Source organism: Rhinopithecus bieti, unplaced genomic scaffold (assembly GCF_001698545.2).
Source record: "Rhinopithecus bieti isolate Rb0 unplaced genomic scaffold, ASM169854v2 scaffold_1618, whole genome shotgun sequence".
Taxonomy (NCBI): domain Eukaryota; kingdom Metazoa; phylum Chordata; class Mammalia; order Primates; family Cercopithecidae; genus Rhinopithecus; species Rhinopithecus bieti.
The window spans coordinates 7,220,594-7,231,013 of NW_016803937.1; positions in this window are offsets into that span (position 1 = coordinate 7,220,594).

A 10,420-nucleotide genomic window follows, 5' to 3' on the forward strand; every position below is an offset into this window, starting at 1 on the left:
CCCCGTCTCAAAAAAAAAAAAAAAAAGGCCTAATACTTTGCTTTAAGGCTCACTCCCAGGAAGGAGATTTCAGATTGTGTCCCAATTGAAGATTGAAAAACCGCACTTAGGTTGGAGGTAGTTATAACTTGGATCATTTCACAATTATTTGTGCAGTAATTTCATGACACATATTGGAATGGGCACAAGAGATGCAATAAGGAACAAGACAGACTCTACCTGTGCTCAGGAGTCCAAAAATGTAATGCAAGAGTTACTGATGAGGAAGAATAAGAATAGGGCATACATGAAAGAAAAAATACAAACAGCCAACAAATAAACACAAAGATGTTCATCATCACCAGCACTCAGGGACATACAAATTAAAAAGCACTTCACATGGGCAAAAATTAAGAAGTGTGCTAATGTTGATGTGGGAAAATGGCTTCTCTCTGAACTACAAGTGGGATCATAATTTGGCTCAGGCCCTTTCAAGGGCAATTTGCTGGTGCCATTAATGTTTAAATGTGCATCCCCTGTGACTCAGTGATTCCACTTCTTTGTAGCCACTTTGGAGAAAACACTCATAGTACAAAAAAGACATACTCAAGTATATCCATTGGAACATTGTTTGCAAAGGCAAAAAAAAAAAAAAAAAAAAAAAATCCTATATCAATAGGGACCTGTTGGAGCAAGCTGTCCTGTGTGGTTGTATAATGAAATTCTATGCAGTACATAAACCAGTAAGGTTGGTTTGTACCAATATGGAAAGTCTCCAGGACACAGTGCTGAAGGAAATGCACGCACAGTAAATATGACTACTCATTTTGTATGATACAATTCTATGGGTTAAAAACACACAGATGTTTCCAGTTTAAAAGGATCTAGACCAAACTCAAAAGAGTGGCAGCTTCTTAAATGGAAGAATTCTCTGGAGATTGCTGGTGATGATCAAGGTAACTGGAGACTTATTAGGAATCTTTGAAAAAACATGCTCATGCCTTACCTGTGTGGTTGAGAAAATTTCAAACACTTAGATGATTTCATGGATCTGTTTTCATCAAGGACATCTGTGATGTACACTTTCTCACAAGCCAGAAAATCTCACAGTTCTTACCCCAGCATTATTTGCCCATTTTTGTTGTTGTTGTTGATTATACCGTAGTGACTCTCTAACAACTGACTACACTATAACCTTGAACTGTCCCTAAGTTTCAAAACTGGTGTTTCAAGCCCATTTTTATTTCCATTTATAAAGCTATCTTCCTTTCAAACAAAAACTGCTCAGACATGTGTTTTGGGGTGGCTGGGCCCAGCCAGGATCAGCTAGAAGCCTGAAATCACTCTCCAATGCCAAGCTGGCTGCTGGGTTCCTCCAAGAACCTGCTGTAAGGAGAAGTAATACAAATCTTTGTGGCTAAATGAACCCGGCACCAAAGCCTGTTTCCACCTGCCCTGGTGTGAGACACACAGGACATCTACCATTCTTATTTGGCCGTTCAGTGTTGGAGGACCCCCTAACACATCAGGAAGTGAAAATCCTTCCAGTCTCTCTTGCAGTGAAGGTCCAGCACATGGCCGAGACCCCTCCCATCGCCCACTTGTCACGAAGCAATGGGAGCAGGTAAGCCAAAGCAGCAGCACTTGCAGCAGCCATTCTGGCAAAGGTGGCAGCCTCAGCTTCACCATCTTCCCAAGGCTTCTGTGACCCAGGCTTGCTCTGTCTTGTTTGCTGTGAGCAGGACACACCTTGGGGTCTATAACTGGGACATCAGCGGTAGGGTCTTTGGTGGTGGTGTTCTTGGCTGTATGGCTTCTAGACCTATAGTTCCAGCCTTCCTGGAGATCCGTCAAACTTCCCAACACCATTTTGACAAATTGATTTTCTGCTTGGTCAGGGTTGGTTTCTATTAGTTGCCTCTGAGAACCTGACTGACCTGGTAATATTGGGAAGGTTACCTAATTTCTTCTGTTTCTTAATCTATGAAAATGAGAATAATAATATCTATTTCACAGGCTTGCAAGGAGATAAAATATATGCCATGTTTTTAAAATATACATATTGCATATATGAAATATATTTTAAAATGCACATACATAGTAATATATTGACTGAATATGTTTTATGCACTTACATGAATTTATGAATATTATATATCTACATATAACATCTACATTAGGTAAAATAAATTAAAATGTCAAACCCTATAGTTTTCTCCCCAGGGTTGAGGGCAGTGGGGTGTGATGGGTTCTTAGGATTTATAGTAGATTGTTGTTTATTTCCACTCCTAACATTTCATAGACAAATGGAAAGGTAAATGATGTAAAGCTTTTCAAGGAAGCAGGAAAAAAATAATAAAAAGATGGTATTTGTGGACCTAAGCTTGAGTACAAATAACCGCTCCAAACTGCCTGTGGCTCACTTATTTTGTGTGTAATCTGTGGTGACCTTTCACTGAAGGCCAATTTTCTGATATCAAATAAATTCTGACCATAGTCCAGCTGGCTTGACAGCATTCACAGACTTACCTCTTCTAATATCAGTCACAATAAACATAATTAGGGCTGAAAATCTTCTAGAAAACAACTCTTGAGCCCCAGAGTAAAGTCCACAGCCAAAGAGGTGACAACAAGATTAACGACTTAGTTGGGCGCCCATGCCAGCATTCCCTTGTCAGCCCAGGTAATCAAGAGGCAGATGTGATAGTTTGGAAGGGCCTCTGGGATCCCAGTGTGCAAATCAGATTCTCTAGAACCAGGAATTTATCCTCACCCTCTGTTCACAGGGAGTATATAATCTTCAGGACAGGTCCTCCGGTTGCTTGATCAGCATAGGGGAAGAGAGGCTAGAGGTTCCCATTTCCCAGATCCATGGGAGCCTCAGAAATGAGCGGTCTCAACCAACAGAGACAGAAATAGAGGTAAGCTGAAAATGAGTGTGTCTTTTCCTAACTCTCTCTGGACCATCTGCAGGACAGATACAGAAACTCTCTCACAAATTGCCAGGGCACAGTCACTGTGTTCCTCATTAAGCCATTTTCACCTGAGGACTCCCAGCTTCCCCAGGATATTCCTTCATATATCCAAGCAATAGGAAAAGAGAAACAGAAAGCACATAACCCCAAACTCCAATGGGTAGAAAAGGCAGCAGCATATCTCAGCCTGAAACCAAAGCGGTCCTCTGCTTTGGTCTTAAAATAATGATTGATGAAAAGGGATCACAGCCACCTCTCCTCCCTTAATTCAGGAGCTGGTTAATGTACTGGGAGATGAAGGGGCCCCACAGCCATCTTTCTTCTCCCTCTTCCTCCCCATACTCTAGCCACTTCTTCAGGAAAAAGGGAGTGTATAAATATCTATTATTTGCCTCTCTAGTGTACTTTCACCAATTCTTTGCTTGTAAAACCCCTCTTCTTCTCTGTGGGAAATTCATTCCATGTGGTTTACATGGGGCTAAACTTGCTATTCACAGAGAGCCCCTGCCCAATACACACACACACACACACACACACACACACACTCTGCCACCATAGTAGTGAACACCAATACCCAGAAGTGGCCAGTCCAAGAGTGACCATATGACCTATGACCTAAGTCAGTCCCATCAGAGCTTCCTCTGATAGACAAACACCAGAAGGTCTCTCTCTTCCTTTAAGTCTATGAGTCACAAGGATAATATCATCTTGAGTTGCTTCTGGTCATTTCCTGCAAAAATATGGAGGAAGTTGTCTGCAGTAGGAGAGAATGGCACCACCATCCAAAGAAATATAAAAGGATAAACAGGAATAGACACAGAGCCCAGATGCTATCAAAACAGCCATTAAAAGAATGCTGTTTAATAAAAGAAGAAACTCAAAACAAATCCACCCACGTGTAATAAGAAGTTTGAGGTTAGAAATGGTGAAAGAGTGAAAGGCAAGTTGACCCCACAGGCTATAAATAAAGCTGTGGGTCATACTGTGATCTTGGCATTTATATAGCACCTACTGAGTGCCCAGCTCTAAACCAGTGGCTTTCTGAAATGCTTTGTGTAGCAACTGAGAGGGAGGAATTCCTTGGAACTTACACTAATTTATTTAACAAGGAAAGTGCCTGGCTAAGACTTTGATACAGAGAGGTACTTAACAAATGTTTTACTGAATAGTGATCTGACAAATTCAGGAGACAGGGGGACTATATTCTCCCTTGATCTTAACATTATACTTCTATTCATTCGGCTTATGCATACAGCTTCTTATCCACTAATTGAGTGTGTGCTGTTAAACTGGGGTTCTGTTATCCCATACCCCTGCAAATTACTCTTCAATGTCTAGTCTCTGCCATAAATTTATTCCTATTAAAATTCATCTTTTAGTCCCAGCCCATCCTCTTGGTCTGTCAACATGATGCAGAATCCTGACTCCATCATCCAACATGTAAGTTTCTTCCTTTCACCTTTGAATCATTTAGAAATTTAACAGGCTTAACTAATACATCTGTATTATATCTATTGGTAAATACAGGCAAGATAAGGAGAAGAGCGTTCCACAATATACAGGTAGAGAAAACTCCCTTCCTTCCTCCAGAAAAAGAAAATGGCATTAGTAGAAGATCTTCATATATAGTTAAACATCCAGTTATAAATCAACCTGCTAACTAATTGGGCCCACGTTTCTACCTGCCAACTACGGGGGTTTTATGAAAGATGCTGTCAGATGCCCTGCTGGATGTCATGCATATCCTGCCTCCAGGCTGTTACAACAGTACAAGAATCGGATCACATAAGAATTAAATTTGGTTTGACACGACCAGTTCTTGGTGAACCCATTCTGGCTCCCAGTGATCCCAGCTCCCATTTTCACTGCCTCACAAACCATCTGTTTGATAATTGAGTCTGGGACTGCACAGTTCACTAGTGTTAAATTCACTGGCCGATAACTTCCAAAACAACCTTCCTTCTCTTTGGGAAAGTTCAAAATATGTCTATTATCAGTCTTCAGTCACCTCTCCTTTTTCTATTCAACAAATAAATATTTAAAGAATGCCTAACCATGTGGCTCTGTGTTAGACATTTGGCAAACAGAGAGGAGTAAGCAGACAGGGTTGCTATTCTTAGAGAATTCCAATGACCATTGCCGACAATTGCATTTCAATCAAGCAAGCATAACATGAGAATCTCCCATGAGATTCTCCCATAACATGGGAGAATCAAGCAAACACAACATGGGAGAATCTCCTGTTGCGCTTCACCAGGTCTATCTCTGGGGAAAATAGATCTGAGTTAGTGACTTTGGCTGCATCTTGCTGGCATTCTTCCTACAACTCTCTCCACCTCTGCAACTCCACTCAGATATACCAAGGAATTCCTCTCCACTCTGGCAGTTCTAAGAAAAATAATGAGACAAATGGCCGGCAGTTGCTGAGCTATAATGTTTATTGGGACAAGTCTCAGAGGGTTTTTGCTCTCTACTTTAGAAAACTGTTTGCTACAGCCAGCCACAGAAATATAACTGAGCAGTAAACGGAAAGAAGGATGTGCCCAGCATAAATCAGTAACATGCCAGAAACTCAGGCATTAGCCAAAACTTCAAATTCAAGCCCAGCAAATTGCCTTACCAAACTAGAAAACCCTCAAGTGCAGAGACATGACTATTGTCACAACCCCAAAGCAATGTTTGGAACATAGCAGGTACTTATGGAAGATCAACTACATTCATGACCCCTTTGTGCCTTTGGCTCCATGTGACTTGCAGTTCCTCTTATTACAGAGGAGGAGCCTACCTCCCCACCTCTTGAGTCTGTGCTGAACCTGTGACTTGCTTTGGTCAATAGAATTCTGTGGAAGTGCTATGTGCTGGACATGAATACCAGCTTCACAGTCTTGTTCTTTCCACTTATGCTCCTGCACCTCTGCCTCTGCTATGAGAATATGCCTGGACTAGCAAGCTAGGATGAGAAACCAATCATCCTCTTCTAGGATGAGAACAGCCTTGTTTTCTTGGTTTCCCCTTGCCTAAGCCAGACTGTAAATGAATGATGCCCACTCAAACCCTGACCTGTGAGTGAGCCTAGCCAAGATCAGCAGAGCCACTGGCCTGCCCACACTTGACTCAGGACACACAACAACATAAGCTTATTTGTGCTTGTTTGTTACACAGCATTATTTTTGGTAAGGACCATTCCATTGGTGGTACTAACAGTTCTCAAATATAAGAAGGACAAAGAGAAGAGGGAGGAAAGGGGACATTTCAAGGCTGAGCTTATTATAAATTTGCCACATATGGGATATCTACTCTTCATATTTGACATATTCTTCCTGTGCCAAATGAATAGATTTGGAAAAGGGAAAAAAAATCTGCCTTCCTGATTGTCATAAATTCCTTGAGAAGGAGCGGATATGAGACAGAAGGGAAGGAGAAGGTTCCTCCCTATATCCTGTATAGCAACCAGCACTATAGATTTTACACTTAAAAGTTCCAACAGACCCACAAGATAAATTTCATCTAATTCTGGAGACCTGAGCTTGTTTCTATGAACCGCTGATGGCCTCCTGCCTTCACACCTATGCTGGACCCAGATTCCCTCCCCTTTTCTCTATTTTTCCCACAGGAAGATAATCCTGATAGAAAAATCAGAATTTAAACAGCAATCGAGGCCAGGCATGGTGGCTCGTGCCTGTAATCCCAGCACTTTGGGAGGCTAAGGTGGGTGGATCACTTCAGGTCTGAGTTCAAGACCAGCCTGGCCAACATGGTGAAACCCCATCTCTACTAAAAATACAAAAATTAGCTGGGTGTGGTGGTGGGCTCAGCTACTCGGGAGGCTGAGGCAGCAGAATCGCTTAAGCCCGGGAGGTGGAGGCCACAGGGAGCCGAGATTGCACCACTGCACTCCAGCCTGAGTAACAGTGAGACTCTGGCAAAAAAACAAAAACAAACAAACCAACCAACAAAAAAACAAACAAACAATAACAACAAAAAACCCCACAATCGAGGAGTGCTGCTTTCTCTCTCATGTGTTAAAACTTCGTGCAAGCGGTCCTCTCTTTGTTCATCCACTTTTTTCCCCAAATGCAAGTGCAGAGCCCCTTTTAGTTGTCTTCAGCATGTTTCTCAAAGTGCTGACTTTTCTGGGTTTTGGATGGTGTGACATGGTGAAGAGCACAGGCTCTAGAGTCAGACTGACATGGGTTTGGCTCCCAACAGTTCCCAGCTCTGCCACATAGGAACTGCATGGTCTTGAGTAAGTTTTCTAGCCTCTCAGGACTTAATTTTTCTTTGTAGGAATGGGAGACATTGTCATACCATGTCACAAGGTTGTTGTGAATATTAAACGAGAAAATGGAAGCAAAATGTTCAGTACTATCCTGACACATAGTAGGCATCCAATACCCAGCAGCCAGCATGATCCTTTAAGCTGGGGCCCATTCTTTTGAGTTGGAGGATAAGTGGGATTTTTTTTTAATCCTTTGTCATTTTTTTCTGCTGCTTATAAGTCCTTTTGGTATCATGGCTTTTCAGAGAGCTCCACAAGCAAATATGAGATGACCTGTCAACATTCTCCCTTTCGGTCTTTATTAGAATCACTCTATAGGACATTGATCAAGACTGGACTTTGCAACTCTGGACAGTAGGAAGCTACATCAACATTAACCTAGCCTTAGAATTATGAATGTTGAGGAAAGATTCTGAAATCACCATTGTCAATGCCTGCCTGCTTCCCAGTCTGGACTCTTTCCTTCTTCCAAGGTCCAGGTATCATCAAGAGGCATCTCCAGTCTTGGTCCCAGGTCCAACTCCTGCCAGAACACTCCAGTTTCTCCAGGATGGGTCTCCTAGGAATGAGAAGAGTGCCACAAAGACCTACTACCTTCACTGCCTACTCTGCCACCTAAGCTGACCAGCTGGTGGCCTTCCACTCACCCTATGGTCTATTTCCGGGGCTGCCACCCACTTACAGGAAGCTCCACTTCTTTCAGGAAGACCCAGGGGGTCTGCTCAGGCTCTGCCAGTCACTGTACTCACTTGTCTGCTTTCCTTCAGGCCCACTCTCCCTCAAAGCACCAGCCTCTCACGCCAGGATAGGGACTTCATTGCAGGGTTACCGCTTGTGATAGTTTTATGTGTTAACTTGGTCAGGCTATAGCACCCAGTTATTCAATTGAACGCTAGTCCAGATGTTGATGGGAAGGTATTATGAAGACATGGTTAAGGTCTGCAACCAGTTGACTTCAAGTAAAAGAGATTATTCTTGATAATCTTGGTGGGCTTCATCCAATTGGTTGAAAGGCCTTAAGAGCAAAATTGAGGTTTCCAAGAGGAAAAAGAAATCCCATCTGTGGACTGCAAAATCATCTTATGCCAGAGAGTACACAACCTAATGGGCTGCCCTATGGGTTTTAGACTTACCAGCTCCCACAACATGAATGTGTGTGTGTGTGTGTGTGTGTGTGTGTGTGTGTGTGTGTGTGTGCGTATTAATCCACTACTGGTTCTCTTCTCTGTTAGCACCCCTCCTGCCCGGGAACCCCTGCCACTACCAATGCCCACACAGCCAGCAGACCAAACCCAAAATAGCCAAAATCTGATCTCACTGCTCCTACAAATCACAGCAAAACCACCCAGCTCCTAGTCACAAGGTCAATTTACCAGACTGACCGTCCTGTTCACATTTAACGATATCAAATGCCAATAACATTTTCGTGAGCCGCTCCTGTCGCCCAAGTTGATGCTAAGCACTATGCATGACTTCATTTAATCTTCCTGCCATCCTATATGGTAGGAATTACTATTATTCCTATGTATCCAAAGAAAGCATCAAGACTCAGCACCATCGTGGAGGTTACTTAAGGTCTCCTGGCTACTAAATGGTGGAGCTGGTATTCACATCTGCTCCAGTGACTTCCAAGTCCCAGTTTCTGGGGTATCTGGTTTAAGCTGTTTTCTTGATTCCAGTATTACCCTAAATCCATGTTCTACATAGTAGTAATAGTGAAGCTGAATGTTGACCTCCTAAGAGATATATCCACCTGAAACTTGTGAATGTGAGCGTGTTTCAAAAAAATATCTTGGCAGACACAATTAAGAACCTTGAGATAATATCCTTAATTAGAGTGGGCCCTAAATCTGGTCATAAGTGTGCTCACAAGAGAAGGGGCAAGACACAAAGAGGAAAAGGCCATGTGAAGACGAAGGCAGGGACTGGAGTGGTGCAACTGCAAGCCAGGAGATGCCAAGAGTTTCCAGCAACTGCCAGAAATGAGAAGAGAGGCATAAAACACCTTCTCCCTCCGAGCCTCCAGAAGGAACCAACCCTGCTGACCTTTTCATTTTAGACTTCTGACCTCCAGAACTGTGAAAAAAAAATTGCTATTGTTTCAGCCACCTAGTCAATGTGTGGATTAAGGGATTTTTTGTTCCTGCAACCCCGGGAAACTAATACAGTGGTCAAAGTGATGCTTTAAACATGTAAATCAGATCATGTCATTTTCCTATGGAAAACCCTCCAGTGACATCCTACTACACTCGAGTAGAATTCAAACTCTTTACTGAGGTCTGCCAGGCCCTATAGAGTCCGGTCTTGCCTTCCCCACTTACTTGTGACATCCTCCATCCTCAAGCCCCTGATCGGTTCACCCTAGCCACACCAGTGATCCTCATGTTCCCAAATGCACCAAACCCATGCCTGCCTCAGGATCTTCAGACCAACTGCTCCTTCTGCCTGGAAATGTTTCCCCCAGATATTCTCAGGGCTGGCTCCTATTCACCTTCAGGACTCCAACGTCCCCTTCTCAGAAAGGCCTCCTCTGACCACAAATTTAAAATAGCCCTTCCCCAAGCACACCGTATCCTACTGCCCTGTCCTATATTTCTTCACAGCCCTTATACTTGTTTACCTGTTTGGTTTACGAGTATTATCTGTTTGCCATGAGAGCAGATTTTTGTCTGCTTGTTCACTGATCAATCTCCAGCACCAAAAACAATGCTGGGCACTTTGTAAGTACCTAATAAGTGTTTGTTTAATGAACAAGGATATTTTGTTCAACTCATCTAACTCTGGGGCCCAAGACAGCCACCAGATCCAGATAGAGAAAGGATTCAAGATTCTTCCATCTCCCACCTCGTCCTAAACCTCTGTTCTAGCGAAACCTGGGACTGAGCCCAAAGCTCCATCTGTCTTTGCAGCAAAGTGGACCCCCAAATTACCAGTCAACATCCCCTTCCCACTTCCACAGCAATCACAAAAACAGTCAGTCCATCCCAGAAACAGACAGGTTCACTTCTCTCAGCACCTAAATGCTGTCCACATCTGCCCTCTTCCCCTCTACGGCCCTCCAGCCCTTCCCATCCCTGCCATGCCTCTGCTCTCCTGGTCCATATATTATCCCCTGACTGGTGCTCACAATTGAGCTCAGGACACATGTCCCTCTTTTTTTTTTTTTTTTTTTTTTTTTTTTTTTTTT